This window comes from Oncorhynchus mykiss, chromosome 1 (assembly GCF_057628025.1).
Source record: "Oncorhynchus mykiss isolate SJ-2025 chromosome 1, ASM5762802v1, whole genome shotgun sequence".
NCBI lineage: Eukaryota > Metazoa > Chordata > Actinopteri > Salmoniformes > Salmonidae > Oncorhynchus > Oncorhynchus mykiss.
The window spans coordinates 78,256,785-78,273,987 of NC_143022.1; the positions used below are offsets into that span (position 1 = coordinate 78,256,785).

General features: G+C 42.8%; 1 protein-coding gene across 12 annotated transcripts in view; it reads left to right on the forward strand.

Moving 5' to 3' along the window:
* Positions 1-17,203, forward strand: part of LOC110529380 (C-terminal-binding protein 2) — a 129,904-nt gene that overhangs the window by 24,721 nt on the left and 87,980 nt on the right. The window lies entirely within an intron of this gene.

The window sequence follows — 17,203 nt, forward strand, 5'->3', positions numbered from 1 at the left end:
TTTTACTAGTCTGCTGTTGCTGTGTGGCACAACGAGACAACGAGGAGGCCCCTGAAGTTTTTGGAGGGCAGCCCTGTAGTGAAACACCAGTCTCTGGCTGTTTAATGGCCTAGATGGGGTAACGCCTAGGGAAACCAGAGCCCAGAATTTGTGGACTTTGACCTGGTTGTGCAATACTTCATTGAGAAACTCCCCATTACTTATATCCCCATTACTTATATTATTACCAGAAAAATACCCTGAAAGATGCAACTGAGAAATCCCACACAAAACCAGATGCTGACAGTAATATAGATGCTGACATTGATACCCAGATACTGTTATCTTAACCTCAGGGACTAATGACTGTATTTATTCAGTCTTAACTGCCTCGACTACTTTGTATACACTCAATCTTGGCACGAGTCCATCGAGGCAATCTGGCAAAAGTCCAGAGGCCATCGACTACTAACCACTATTGGGTCAAATACTCTTATTTCCTACTATGTGAACATCAGTGTATCGCTGACAGAGAGCAAGCATCAGTGCACACTGCGTAGACTGTCTGTCTGCCAAACATCTTTACAGAACACTAGTTATATCTGTATTACTTTTTGTAGAGAAGAATGAAAGACTGGGAAACTGCCACTAGCAAAAAAAAGCATAGATGATCTCCTTGTCAACAAAGTGACAGAAGTGCTGCCAGAGTGGTGTATGTAACAGTATGGATGGGTCTTATTGCCCCGTTTCCAGCATGAATATGGATAGGAGGAGTATTTGGCATGCCTACAGGGTAATCCTTTGATATTTAGCTTTGGAAAGCACAGTGGGATGGTTGACTTTTAACTTGTCTGCTTGTTCATATGGCGATGTTTGATTTCCCTCATATGGAGATGTTTGATTTATGATCCGGAACAAAAGTGTAGGGAATTACTCCTCTATATTTTTCTGAGCTAGCATAACAAGGATCCAAGGCCCCACAGACTCATCCTCTTCTAGTACCTCCTACTCAGCCATCTTGGCATATCTAAGACTTTCTATTTGAAATATTAGGGATCAGTATACCAAAATATATCTTAAGAGTTCTTTTTTTTACAGTGCCAAAAGTAAGATAAGGTGGTTGCTGGTATGCTGTCATTTTTTCCTACCAGTTATTTGTTATGAAGTGTGTCAAATTGTCCACATTTTAGGAAAACAGATTTTGCTGTAATTTCTATGACAATATACACTACCGTTCAAAAGTTTGGGGTCACTTACAAATGTCCTTGTTTTTTTAAAGAAAAGCACATTTTTTGTCCATTAAAATAACATCAAATTGATCAGAAATACAGTGTAGACATTGTTAATGTTGTAAATGACTATTGTAACTGGAAACGGCTGATTGTTTATGGAATATCCACATAGGCGTACAGAGGCCCATTATCAGCAACCATTTCTCCTGTGTTCCAATGGCATGTTGTGGTAGCTAATCTAAGTTTATTATTTTGAAAGGCTAATTGATCATTAGAAAACCCTTTTTGCAATTTTGTTAGCACAGCTGAAAACTGTTGTGCTAATTAAAGAAACAATAGAACTGTCCTTCTTTAGACTAGTTGAGTATCTGGAGCATCAGCATTTGTGGGTTTGATTACAGGCTCAAAATGGCCAGAAACAAAGAAATTTCTTCTGAAACTCGTCTGTCTATTCTTGTTCTGAGAAATGAAGGCAATTCCATATGAGAAATTGCCAAGGAACTGAAGATCTCGTACAACACTGTGTACTACTCCCTTCACAGAACAGCGCAAACTGCCTCTAACCAGAATAGAATGAGGAGTGGGAGGCCCCGGTGCACAACTGAGCAAAAGGACAAGTACATTAGAGTGTCTAGTTTGAGAAACAGACACCTAACAAATCCTCAACTGGCAGCTTCATTAAATAGTACCCGCAAAACACCAGTCTCAACGTCAACAGTGAAGAGGTGACTCCGGGATGCTGGCCTTGTAGGCAGAGTTGCAAAGAAAAAGCCAAAAATCAGACTGGCCAATACAAAGAAAAGATTAAGATGGGCAAAAGAACACAGACACTGGACTGAGGAAGATTGGAAAAAAGTGTTATGGACAGACTAATCTAAGTTTGAGGTGTTCGGAACACGAAGGACATTCGTGAGATGCAGAAAAAATGAAAAGATGCTGGAGGAGTGCTTGACGCCATCTGTCAAGCATGGTGGAGGCAATGTGATGGTCTGGGGGTGCTTTGGTGCTGGTAAAGTAGGAGATTTGTACAGAATAAAAGGGATCTTGAAGAAGGAAGGCTATCACTCCATTTTGCAACGCCATGCCATACCCTGTGGACGGCGCTTAATTTGAGGCAATTTCCTCCAACAACAGGACAATGACCCAAAGCACAGCTCCAAACTATGCAATAACTATTTAGGGAAGAAGCAGTCAGGTGGTATTCTGTCTATAATGGAGTGGCCAGCACAGTCACCGGAACTCAACCCTATTGAGCTGTTATGGGAGCAGCTTGACCGTATGGTACGTAAGAAGTGCCCATCAAGCCAATCCAACTTGTGTGAGGTGCTTCAGGAAGCATGGGGTGAAATCTCTTCAGATTACCTCAACAAATTGACAACTAGAATGCTAAAGGTCTGCAAGGCTGTTAATTGCTGCAAATGGAGGATTCTTTGACGAAAGCAAAGTTTGAAGGACACAGTTATTTAAATTTAAAAAATCATTATTTATAAACCTTGTCAACATCTTTTTTATATTTCCTATTCGTTTTGCAACTCATTTCATGTATGTTTTCATGAAAAACAAGGACATTTCTAAGTGACCGCAAACTTTTGAATGGTAGTGTACAGTCGTGGCCAAAAGTTTTGAGAATGACATGGAGTGAAGTGGGAGATAAATGTTAATTTTCACAAAGTCTGCTGCCTCAGTTTGTATGATGGCAATTTGCACATACTCCAGAATGTTATGAAGAGTGATCAGATGAATTGCAATTAATTGTAAAGTGCCTCTTTGCCATGCAAATTAACTGAATCCCCAAAAAACATTTCCAATGCATTTCAGCCCTGCCACAAAAGGACCAGCTGACATGTCAGTGATTCTTTCGTTAACACAGGTGCGAATGTTGTCAAGGCTGGAGATCACTCTGTCATGCTGATTGAGTTTGAATAACAGACAGGAAGCTTCAAAAGGAGGGTGGTGCTTGGAATCATTGTTCTTCCTCTGTCAACCATGGTTACGTGCAAGGAAACACGTGCCGTCATCATTGCTTTGCACAAAAAGGGCTTCACAGGCAAGGATATTGCTGCCAGTAAGATTGCACTTAAATCAACCATTTATCGGATCAAGAACTTCAAGGAGAGCGGTTCAATTGTTGTGAAGAAGGCTTCAGGGTGCCCAAGAAAGTCCAGCAAGCGCCAGGACCGTCTCCTAAAGTTGATTCAGCTGCGGGATCGGGGCACCACCAGTACAGAGCTTGCTCAGGAATGGCAGCAGGCAGGTGTGAGTGCATCTGCACGCACAGTGAGGCGAAGACTTTTGGAGGATGGCCTGGTGTCAAGAGGGCAGCATAGAAGCCACTTCTCTCCAGGAAAAACATCAAGGACAGACTGATATTCTGCAAAAGGTACAGGGATTGGACTGCTGAGGACTGGGCTAAAGTCATTTTCTCTGATGAATCCCATTTCTGATTGTTTGGGGCATCTGGATGAAAGCTTGTCCAGAGAAGACAAGGTGAGCGCTACCATCAGTCCTGTATCATGCCAACAGTAAAGCATCCTGAGACCATTCATGTGTGGGGTTGCTTCTCAGCCAAGGGAGTGGGCTCACTCACAATTGTGCCAAAGAACACAGCCATGAATAAAGAATGGTACTAACACATCCTCCGAGAGCAACTTCTTCCAACCATCCAGGAACAGTTTGGTGACGAGCAATGCCTTTTCCAGCATGATGGAGCACCTTGCCATAAGGAAAAAGTGATAACTAAGTGGCTCGGGGTACAAAACATTGGGTCCATGGTCAGGAAACTCCCCAGACCTTAATCCCATTGAGAACTTGTGGTCAATCCTCAAGAGGCGTGTGGACAAACAAAACCCCACAAATTCTGACAAACTCCAAGCATTGATTATGCAAGAATGGGCTGCCAAAAGTCAGGATGTGGCCCAGAAGTTAATTGACAGCATCCCAGGGCGGATTGCAGAGGTCTTGACACTTATGAAGGGCTTGTAATTATACTTCAGTATTCCATTGTAACATCTGACAAAAATATCTAAAGACATTGAAGCAGCAAACTTTGTGGAAATTAATATTTGTGTCATTCTTAAAACTTTTGGCCACGACTGTAGGTTGTTCTGAAGTTAACTCTCCAGTCTCCACAATTACAAAATATAGCCCTACAGTACAGTACTGTGTAGCTCAATAGAGCTAAAGTGAACTCCATTAACTATAGGATGATGTTAGACAGAGGAGTCCATTAGTATCCATGATAGCCATGCTCTGTGGCTGTGTGCAGGAATCTGCTGATAAAGCATACTGTATATTAAGGTATGCCCACACGCCCAGCCTTTGTAACTAGGGCTGGGCAATATGGCCTAAAAATCCTGTCGTAATTTCTTTCAAACTTATGGGCATTTTACGATATACTGTTTTTTTTGCACAATTAAAGGTCAACACACCGCATTTCAAACAGTCAGGAATAATCTAATGAATACGGGCTTGTAACAGTATACTTAGGCTAAATTGAAGCCTTCCACAACCATAAGACCCACTAATAATTATATTATTTCATCAAAATAGTTTAAACTGTTTTTTTTTTTGCAATAATTATTGATCTGGCTTCAAAGTCCGTCTATGTTTCAAATTTAACCAGGTCCATGCACATACAGTAATAATGTCCAACTTCTGGTAACAGGCATTATAGAACATTAACACGGGTCTCATAAACAATCTCTCATGCAGAAGCCCACTTGCTAGTGAGTAGCCAGCTAATCTTTATATGTAAAGTCTAGCCATCCTGGCTCTATTTGCTTGCTAACCAGGTAGAACAGTTGAACTGTTATGAACACACCCTCCTGCCTGTTTCCACCTGTTTGAACAACACGGCCTGTTCACTTTGTTAGATGTAGAAATCAAGTGGCCCACCTGGATATGAAGATGCTTATTTCTCAGAATGAGAACGAGTTGCCAATCCCCTACATAAATGTGTCTTTTTATGCTCATTGCACATTTATAAAACACATACTAACAGCTAGCACATAGCAGTATGTGGCTTAAATGCTGTTGCGGTACATGGTAACACAGAAACTGAGCATAACTTTTCCACAATCATGTTCATTGATACTCTCGTTTTAGTAGGGTCTGCTTTGTTCTACACTTTGGGAGTTGAGACATGAAAAAGGTATCGTTTGAAAGGGAATCGACCAATTCTATTGGACCAAACGTCAAATACAAATAGCAAGTTGAAACTAGGCTTGGGCGGTATACCGTATATATATACCGTAGTTGGAAAAAGCCACTGATGGTTTTTCAATACCGCCAATACCGTTAAAACAATTGTTTTATATATATTTTTCTAAATATGACTGTTTGTAGCTACTTTTTAAGTAAGTACCTGCAGTTAACTTGTGCAATACGTTAGGAGATGAAGAACATTACATTCTTCATTTAACTTGTCACATTACTGTCGTCCCCAGTCATGTGTCACGTGGGGTTTTACAAGCATACAATGACAAGAGAATGGACCGAGCCTTGTTAGTCACTCACTGTTGTGCAGCATGCGCCAGGGGATCTAATTACAGTATGGAATTTACAACTAAATGTTTGCCAGCTAGATATCTTATAACTATTAAGTTAACTGTCTAAAAATGTGTTAAATACTCTGCGGTTGTGCATTTTGTTTGTTAATTTAGTAGGTAGTAAGCTACACTACATGACCAAAAGTATGTTGACAGCTTGGCATTGAGCATGGGAATCTTATGCTTGTGTGCAGCTGCTCGGCCATGGAAACCCATTTAATGAAGCTCCCGACCAACAGTTATTGTACTGACGTTGCTTCCACAGGCAGTTTGGAACTCAGTAGTGAGTATTGCAGCCAAGGACAGACAATTAAAAAAAATATATATTTTTTACCCCTTTTTCGTGATATCCAATTGGTAGTTACAGTCTTGTCCCATTGCTGCAACTCCTGTACGGACTTGGGACAGGTGAAGTTCGAAAGCCATGCGTCCTCAGAAACACGACCCTGCCAAGCTGCACTGCTTATTGACGCACTGCTTGCTTAACCCGGAAGCCAGCCGCACCAATGTGTCGGAGGAAACACTGTACAACTGCGACCGAAATCAGTGTGCATGCGCCCGGGCCGCCACGAGTCGCTAGAGCGTGATGTTACAAGGACATCCCGGCCGGCCAAACCCGGACGACGCTTGGCCAATTGTGCGCCGCCTCTTGGATCTCACGTTTGCACCCGGCTGCGACAAAGCCTGGGATTGAACCCGGGTCTGTACTGACGCTTCTACCACTGCGACGCAGTGCCTTAGACCGCTGCACCACTCGGGAGGCTCGGACAGACTATTTATATGCGCTTCGGCACTCGCCGGTCCAGTTCTGTGAGCATGTGTAGCCTACCACTTCACGGTTGAGCCGTTGTTGCTCCTAGACGTTTCCACTTCACAATAACAGCAACTTACAGTTGACTTGGGCAGCTCTAGCAGGGCATACATTTGACAAACTGACTTGTTGGAAAGGTGGCATCCTATGACGGTGCCACATTGAAAGTCGCTGAGCTCTTCAGTAAGGCCATTCTACTGCCAGTGTTTGTCTATGGAGATTGCATGGCTGTGTGCTTGATTTTGTACACTTGTCAGCAGCAGATGGCAACCAGCAGGTGGTAACCAGTAGTTATCATACCCAATCTGCTAGCTGGTTGCTACTTAAATTCCCCAGGACATTTACAGTATTAGGCAAGACTGCCTTCTCGTCTTGTGCACCAGAGGCATGGAATAGTCTACAATCCATGCTTCATCTACTGTAGATGAGTTAGTGCCACTGAATGAATTTAACATTTTGAAGAGAGACTCTGGTACAGAGGAGTGTAAATGCTTTTTTTTGGCTGGATCATGTTGTTGTATTGTTGTATGTTTTAAATCTGTAATGTATTGATAGTTGCTGCCTTCTTGGCCAGGTTTCCCTTGAAATAGAGACTCTGGGTCTCAATGTTTCAGTGGGATTTTCCTGGTTAAATAAAGGTAAAATAACTTTTTTACTGTGAGTAGCATTTTTGAGTTACTTGTATAGTTTAGGTCTGAAATGGTACAAAATGCACACTTTAGCATTTAGTTAGCATTCTCTATGGGATTTTACATGTACTTGTTAGCATTGCTAACCTTGTGATGACAGAGTTGTGGGGTTTGAAAACAGCACCCCTTGTGTTTAGTGTAAAAAAAAAATGTATTTAACCTTTATTTAACTAGGCAAGTCAGTTCTCATTTGCAATGACGGCCTACTCCGACGACACTGGGCCAATTGTGCAGCGCCCAATGGGACTCCCCATAGCCGGATGTGATACAGCCTGGACTCAAACCAGGTACTATAGTGACGCCTCTTGCACTGAGATGCAGTGCCTTAGACCGCTGCGCCCAATATACAGAATATCCCAGTATGGCACAAGGTCGGTATGAAGGTATGACAATTTGGATACTGCCCAAGCCTAGTTGAAACTGCTTCTTGTCAGAGAGGAAGAAGTGATATTTCGTCTTTGTTGTTGTCAGTGGCAGGGGGAGTAGCTTTGTGTCTGTGCGAGTGGGAAGGTGCACAGTGCACACAGCACAGAAGGAGCGAAGGAGACGAGACCAAAAAGACAACGCTCATAAAAACAACATCAACCCCCCCACAATTTTTTTTTTATTGCAATACAGGCATTCGGAACATCGTGCTAAAACATACATTCAAATGAATTCGATATATCGCCCAGTCCTAATTGTAACATGACCTATAATGTCAATCAAATTGTTAGTCATTAGCTTAGAAGCACAAGGTTGTTAGTGTCTTTAGCTAGGTCGTTAATCCTAGTCACAAACACTTTCTTCAGACTGGGGAAAGTATTTCTATAGTGTTGTTGTTTTAGGAGTATTATCAGGACGTATGAACCAGAGTCACTTTCCTGGATCATTTGATAAGGACAAAGGAAGATAAACCATTCAGCAGATTTAGTTTGAAATGGAGACTACAGAAATACCACTCTTATCTCAATTCATCATGCATTTTTCTTACCCTCTCTTTGTCTTTCACCTTTGTCAACTTTGTCAGACATTCTATTTCTCACTCACTTCACACTTTTCCAAGCCTGTGTCCTTGTCTGCTCTTTCTCTGTTTCACTCCAACTTTATCTCTGTTGCTGTTCATCTCAGTCTGTCTGTGGTTAAAGGTCACCTTGTCTTTCCCAGGCATTCTATGTGGCATTCTATGTGGTATCTGTTGTGTTCAGCCTCTGTCGCTGGTCAGGGAAGCATTCCAGTGTAATTAACCTGCCTGCTACACGGCGGTTCATTAATCCGCTCACACTGAGAGGGCACTGTGCCCTGACACTCTCCACCGCAATACACACCTCCTTTCTGCTACACACATATGCATGAACACACACACGAACGCACCGGCGCGCAAATACACACTATTGGAGAGAGGGCGTGTACTCTGCCGACTGGCCAGCAAAAAGAGAAAGACACACACACACACACACACACACACTACTATGCCAGGAAATAGATAAATAGGAGCACTCAACTACAGGTGCAGCTGAAACAAAGCCTTTAGACACTGAATCAAGCCCTTTTCAGGCTGCAACAAAACAGCGCTGGGCAAACTGTAAGTGGATACAAATGATTCAGCCTCATGGTACACTGATTTCCTCCATCAGCACCAGCACCACCCTCCTCTCAGAGTTACCCTCCCCAGCCTTAGCATCTCTCTGCTGGGCTGTTTTTCTCAGACTCCCCTCCCCTCCCTCCCTGGAGCTATACCAACCTTATCCCCAGACCCCAGCCCGGGATGTCTGTCTGTCTGCATGTTTGTGTCTGTGCATCAGCTGCCATTCTCACAGCCCAGCTGAACCTGACAGAATCATTTCACACAAAGGAAACAGGAAGTCAGAGTGTGGAGATTTGTCATGGCCATGGCTGGTTGGTTGGTATTCATCTAGGTTGGTGGTGCACAGTTCTCTCCTCTGCCCTTTCATTTAGCCTAAGCGGACGACCCCTTGGGTCAAGTCGACTGCCTTTATACTAAAGCTTCAAAGAATTTCCCTTGTCCTCCTATCCCCTGGTGACTTTTAAGAGATGTGGGCTTGAATATCTCCTCTGCTCAGGGTTTAACCAGGCACTGTTAGCCACCATTCATGTGCTGGGCTGTAGACTGAACCTCATGATGCTCCTATGAGCAGGACAGTGTGCACTGTGCAGGTAGAAGAAATTGGTTCTAAGTGAGGAAAATGCTCTAGAAGAAAATAACCCAGGAAGGTTTTATAACTGTAATAAAGTCATGATCGACAGCACAGCTTCTCAACTGTCATCTAGCTTGGTGTGTGTGTGTGTGTGTCTGTGTGTGTGTGTGTACTTTTTAATCAGCTCCACCTCAATCTTAGTACATACATTGCATGTTAGTTACACAGCCGTGATTACAGTATGGTTGAGATCTGTGTACAGGACTTTTACTAGCAGTTCAAGGTGTAATGCTATGCAGCGTCCATCTGTCAGGTTTCTGAATAGCACCAAACTGTGAATACATTTAGTTAACATACTCACTCTGCATTGGCTAAAAAGGCATGTGGAAATGTCATTTTTCTCAGGAGAGTGTTCATGGAACAGTTTATTTTAGTTTTATTAGTCGTAAAAACTTCACTGAGGAAAAACAGGCGTCAGTGATTTAGTGACCTAACAGGCTGCACAAAATAATGCCACCATTATGCATTTCCTGTGTGACTTAAAACGAACAGGCATTATTAGAAAATTGCGCATTAGCCCGAGTCAGCAGTTTGTATGCTGCAGTCCCATTACATTTAGAATCGCGAGAGGAGGAGACAGGGAGGACGAGAGATGGACAGAGCACTTTGTCAAAAAGAAGGAAAGAAAGAAAGAAGGGGGTTGAAAGATGGAGGAAAGAAAAAGGGGGGAGAGAGAGGGACAAATGCAAAAGGGATGCAGGGGCGCAAAGAGGAAATTAAAGGAGTGATGTGGCCAAATGCAGACAGGACAAGGAGAATGAGAGAGATTGAGGATGATGAAGAGAGCAGCGGAGAAGGAGAGCAGTAATTGGAAGCATATAGTGGTTGGGATTGGAGGCAGGAGAGAGGTTTAAATCACTGGTCTGAATGACAGCTTTACGTGGCCCTCGGAGCCTGAACCACCTCCATTTAATGAGACCAGATAGAAACCTCCTTACTGCCTTTTCTATTCTCTCTTTTCTCTTTTTTATTTTTCTGCCATCCTGCAATTTCAGGAATATCACTCACCACCAACTAGGCTGATATATCAAGTTTAAACTGTTCTCTCAACTGTTAATGCCGTAGCATATAGTAAGGATACTTCTGAAAGGGCAGAAATGGGTCTGTCTTTGTTTCGTTGCTGGGGTTGCTGGATCCTCACTTCAGTCATGCTCATACAGTATACACATAATTATGAGTGGGCACACTTGGCAAACACAACAGTTGTTTCCATGAGCTCCGCTACGAAGTTATTCTACCGGACAGATGCCTCCTGGGAAGCTCTGTTTTCTGTCTCTGATTACAGGAGAAGAAAGCAGCACTCTGGACAATGAACAGTGGTAGGCCAGAATCCCCCTTCTCTACTCCCCTGCCTTCTCTGTCTCATAGCAACTACCATTTCATCAGCGCCATTCTTATCAGTTTGTCGCCAAACAAATATGCATTTTTTTTCATAATTTACTTAGCAGTCATGGTGTTGCTAGATTAATATACAGGTATAACACATTTGTCATTGGTTTCTTGCTGTCTCTCAGTAGTACAGCTCTATCTGAAGGGGATATTACATCTGTACACCTCCTGGTAGTTCAGGATGATATTTGTAGTTTTATTTCATCCTTCATCCCTCCTGATGTGTTCACTGACTTACAGTCCAAACTCACCGACATTCTAGACATTTCCTACGGAGAACTAGTCCCTCGAGATTCTACCCTCCCCTCCTTCTACCCCTCCCCCCTCTTTTTCTGTCTCTCTCTCTCTCTCTCTCTCTCTCTCTCTCTCTCTCTCTGGTCTGGTGTCACGTTGAGCCTGTAATATCGCCCACACGGACTCGGCCTCCTGTGTAGTTTAGCTTTCACCATTTTTTTCCCCTCTCCTTTCCTTCTCTACCTAATTTTTTTGATATTCACAAAGACTTCTTTCTGTGCCTGGTCTCCCCTGACATTGGGCAGCTGGCTTTCATCTTACGTCTCTCATAAAAAGAAAGAGCGAGAGGGAGTGTGGGTAAGAAAATAGAGAGAGAGAGAGATTTTAGTGTGTAGTAGCTTGAAGAAAACTTGATATCACTCTTCAGAGATTGAAATGTTTCTCCCAGATTTGGCATTTCCCTGTTAAACACATCATCTGGGAAAAAATGTGAGAATAAAAGTGAATACATTTTGCGCCATCAATTGTGGTGACCTACCTACTCATGATTTATCACAAGTGGATCTTTTCCAGTGGTGTCACTGTCATCAAAAGCCAGCTCAATTGCTTATAGTGGTCACAAAGACGCATCTGTGATACTACACACTGTGTGCGTATGACCTCCCCATCCATTTTGTAGCCTCATATCATGGTATCCATTTTATACTTATATGTCAATATCCCCTGTGTGTGTGCGTTGATTTTAGTGGATTTTACATGACCACACATCCACATGCTCAGTACCTCCCTGGTTAAAACAACTGCCCCCTGTGCCAGACCGGCACAACGTGTGAGATCTGACATGGTCAGATGTTTAACGGTGAAGGTGCCGTAACAAACCACTGCACCTCTACACTCTTAGAAAAAAAGGTTGCAAAAGAGTTCTTCGGCATAGGAGGACCCTTTTTGGCTCCAGGTAGAATCCTTTTGGGTTCCAGGTAGAACCCACTGTGGAAAGGGTTCAAAATGGAACCCAATGGGTTCTACCGGGAACCAAATAGTGTTCTTCAAACGGTTCTCTGAAGCTGAAGAAGCCTTTTAGGTTCTAGATAGCACCCTTTTTTCTAAGAGTGTAGAAACTCCAACAGACACTGATGTGTGTGTGTGTGTGTGTATTGTCTTATTTCACAGTTTATTCTTGTTATTCTATCGTACTGTGTTGTGCTTGGCTGACTGTATTGAGGGTACTGTGAGAGGTAGTTAGTAGGGTGTTCTTTAAAAGAGGGAAGGGGGATTGCTGAAAGTGCAGAAACAGCCAAAGTGGTGTGGTGATGAATGTGTGAGGGTGTGTGTGTGTGTGTGTTTTCTTTGGGCCAGAGACCTGTGTTCTCCCTGAATCAGGTTCTCAGCGCTTTTAAAAGAGCTCTTCCTGTGAGCCCACTCAGGAAATTGTTGCTGAGCACTTGGCAGTGGACTTGGACAATCCCAGAGGCTATGTGCGTTTTTGTGTATGTGTTTGCTTGGAAACTTCTGTATGACTGTGTGTGTGCTTGGACACTTGTTTGTATTTGTGTGTGTGTGTGTGTGTGGGGGGGGGGGGGTCGACACTATTTTCCCAGCCTGTACCTCTGTGTATTTCTGTCAGAACAAGCCCCTGTAATTGTTTAGTTCCATAAGTCCACTTAGAGTTACAGCTCACCAGTGTATTCAATAAGGGCCTCTGAGTGACTGTTTCCTCTGGCCCTCTCCTGGTTAGTTCTCCACTCAAACGTTGTTGATGTTGACCCTTCAACCTTCTCAACGGAGTTGACATTTCAGCCTTTTCACATTGTGTCCATCAAAGAGATAGTTTCATGACCTTTCACCCATGTATTATATATGTCAATGTTCCACTACGTCCCTGGCCATCACCTCCTCTGTGACCCCAGGGAAGGCTCATGACCATCACTGTCACCTGACACTATCTATCATCTCTCTAGGACCATACCTTTGGCCTCTCTGAACAAAAATATAAAGTGTTGGTCTCATGTTTCATGAGCTGAAATAAAAAATCCCAGAAAAGCTTATTTCTCTCAAATTTTGTGCACAATTGGCATGCTGACTGCAGGAATGTCCACCAGAGCCGTTTCCAGATAATTTAATGTTAATTTATCTACCATAAGCCGCCTCCAATGTTATTTTAGAGAATTCGGCAGTACGTCCAACCAACCTCACAACCGCAGACCACGTGTAACCACGCCAGCCCAGGATCTCCACATCTGGCTTCTTCACCTGCAGGATCTTCTGAGACCAGCCACCCGGGCAGCTGATGAAACTGAGTTTTACTTCTGTAATAAAGCCCTTTTGTGGGTAAAATCATATTCTGATTGGCTGGGCCTGGCTCCCAAGTGAGTGGGCCAACCCACGGCTGCACCCCTGCCCAGTCGTGTGAAATCCATAGATTAGGGCCTAATTAATTTATTTCAATTGACTAATTTCCTTATATGAGCTGTAGCTCAGTAAAATTGTTGAAATTGTTGCATGTTGCGTTCATATTTTTGTTCAGCTTTGCACACTCCTGGTATTCTCTCAACCAACTTCATGAGGTAGTCACCTGAAATGCATTTCAATTAACAGGTGTGCCTTGTTAAAAGTCAATTTTTTGGAACTTCTTTCCTTCTTAACGTGTTTGAGCCAATCAGTAGTGTTGTGACAAGGTAGGGGTGGTATACATAAGACAACCCTATTTGGTAAAAGACCAAGTCCATATTATGGGAACAACAGCTCATATAAGCAAAGAGAAACAACAGTCCATCATTACTTTAAGACATGAAGGTCAGTCAATACGGAAAATCGTTTCTTCAAGTGCAGTTGCAAAAACCTTCAAGTGCTATGATGAAACTGGCTCTCATGAGGACCGCCACAGGAAAGGAAGACCCATAGTCACCTCTGCTGCAGAGGTAACATCAACTGTTCAGAGGAGACTGCGTGAATCAGTCTTTGTGAGACGCAGAGTAGGTGAACGGATGATCTCCGCATGTGTTGTTCCTACCGTGAAGCATGGAGGAGGAGGTGTGATGGTGTGGGTGTGTTGCTGGTGACACTGTCAGTGATTTATTTAGAATTCAAGGCACACTTAACCAGCATGGCTACCACAGCATTCTGCAGCAATACGCCATCCCACCTGGTTTGCGCTTAGTGTACTATAATTTGTTTTTCAACAAAACACACATCCAGGCTGCGTAAGTGCTATTTGACCAAGAAAGAGAGTGATGGAGTGCTGCATCAAATGACAATCACCCGACATCAACCCAGTTGATATGGTTTGGGATGAGTTGGACCGCAGAGTGAAGGACAAGCAGCCAAAAAGTGCTGAGTATATGTGGGAACCTTTTCAAGACTGTTGGAAAAGCATTCTTCATGAAACTGGTTAAGAGAATGCCAAGAGTGTGCAAAGCTATTATCATGGCAAAGGGTGGCTACTTTGAAGAATCTAAAATATATTTTCATGTGTTTAACACTTTTTTGGTTATTCCATGATTCCATGTGTTATTTCATAGTGTTGATGTCTTCTCTATTATTCTACAGTGTAGAAAATAGTACAAATAAAGGAAAACCCTTAAATGAGTAGGTGTGTCCAAACTTTTGACTGGTACTGTATATATTTATACATACTCCAGACTCCAACATTTCTCATCTTAATACACCCGCAATAACATCTGCTAAATATGTGTATGCGACCAATAAAATGTGATTTGATTTTAGATGACACTGAGACAAAGAACAGAGCAGAATTGTTTTCCTATTTCAACCTTTTTAGCCAAAGTATTTTTGTAAGGAAAGCCAGGAAGTCTTGACGCGTCTAGTCTGGCTAATATCTAACTCTCCAAGTCCTCCTTACTTCAGAATCTGGAATGGCTCTTTGATGTTGTCGACAATGAAGAGGGCTGTGAAGTGGGCTTTGTTTTTACTGGTTGGCTCTCCCCTGTGTCTTTCTCTCTGAAACACCCACACGCTCAGCCCCCGAGTGCTGCCAATCATTGAGAGGTCTCAACCCCCGAGGACAAACATTTGAGAGAAACTAGTCTCACAATTGCTGAGCGAATATTGCATTAACAAACGCCCTCCTTTCCAGACCAGTGTGGTCACAGCTCTCCCTTCGCTGTGAGTCACGTGGATCGCATCAGCCAGGCCTGTCAGCATTAGAGAAGCTAATATTTCACTATGGCTTCTCTGGGATACCCCAGATTTGACACACACAATACCACAATAGAAATCCACTGATCAGTTAGGACACAGGGTTGAAGGTTATTATCAGTGGTGTAAAGTACTTAAGTAAAAATACTTTCAAGTACTACTTAAGTCATTTTTGAGGGTTCTGCACTTTACTCTACTATTTATATTTTGGACAACTTTTACTTTTACTCCACTACATTTCCAAAGAAAATAATGTACTTTTTACTCCTTACATTTTCCCTGCCACCCAAAAGTACTCATTACATGTTGAATGCTTAGCAGGATAGGAAACGGGTCCAATTCAGGCACTCATCAAAAGAAAATCCCTGGTCGTCCCGACTGCATCTGATCTGGCAGACTCACTAAATTATGCCGATTATGCCTGAGAGTTGGAGTGAGCCCCTGGCTATCTGTAAATAATAATTGTGCCGTGTCGTTTGCTTAATATAAAGAATTAGAAATTATTTATACTTTTGATACTTAAGTATATTTTAGCAATTACATTTACTTTTGACACTTAAGTATATTTTAAACCAAGTCATTTTAGACTTTTACTCAAGTAGTATTTTACTGGGTGACTTTCACTTTTCAATTAACTTAACCTTTTACTCAAGGATGAAAATTGGGTACTTTTTCCACCACTGGTTATTATGAGTCCAAGACAACGCTTTGGATGTAAATGAGATGAGCTGGGTGATTAGAAAGATGACGAGATGAAGAGATGGAGTGATTACTGAGACAGTAATCAGGATAAAAGGAAGAGAAAGGCTGTGAAGTGGTGGGAGTGAGAAAATATTGGAGTTGTGTGTGTGTGTGTGTGTGTGTGTGTGTGTACAGGGTTTAAATGTCAACCCTAATCACTGTAGAGAGAGATGAACTTTACACGTCACACACCTGGCAAGCGGATGCTGCTAGTTTCCCATTACTCCTGTTTTCTACTTCCTTTTTAATATGGCTTTTCAAAGTGAAGTTCAGCACATCTTTCTCCCTCTCACTTGGTCCCCTCCTCCCCTCCTGCCTATATTTTGCTGAGACAGTCCCCATGTCTGCTGAGTAACTGACCCACATTCCAGTGTGACAGGATACCCTTAGGGCAGGGGTGTCAAACTCATTCCACAGAGGGCTGAGTGTCTGCAGGTTTTTGGTTTTTCCTTTCAATTAAGAGACAACCAGGTGAGGGGAGTCCTTGCTAATTAGTGAACTTTAATTCATCAGTCGAGTACAAGGATTGTGCCAAAACCCGCAGACACTCGGCTCTCCGTGGAATTTGTATTTGTATTTATTAGGGGAAGCAGCTACTCTTCCTAGGGTCCAAACAGAGTTTGACACATATGCCTTAGGGCAGTGTTTCCCAACCCTGGTCCTCGAGTACCCCAAACAGTACACATTTTCATTGTAGCCAAGGACAAACACACCTCATTCAACTCATTGAGGGCTTGGTGATTAGTTAAATCAGGTGTGCTTGTCCAGGGTTACAATAGAAGTGTGTGCTGTTGGGGGTACTGGAGAACCAGGGTTGGGAAACGCTGCCTTAGTAGTACCGGTAGTGTGTCTTTAGCTGTGTTTAGACAGTCAGCCCAATTCTGTATTTTTTTTTCACTAATTGGTCTTTTGCTCAATCAGATCAGCTGTAAAAATAAATAAATAAAAAGATCTGATATGATTCATCAAAATAGCAAAAAAGATAAGAATTGGGCTGCCAGTCTAAATGTCTATGGGGGTGAGAGCACATGTTTGCATGTCTGTATCTTTGTGTGTGCTGTGGGGTATCTGTGTTCAGCCTCAGGGTTTAGAGGGGAATCAGTCTCTGAACAGGGAAATCTCTGACCAATGAGAGTTAATTGATGTTCCGCTCATCTGCATGTGTCTGTTTTTTTTTGTTTGTTTGCTTTTGGTGTCTGGCCGTGACAGTCAGATTTTTGCACAGTGC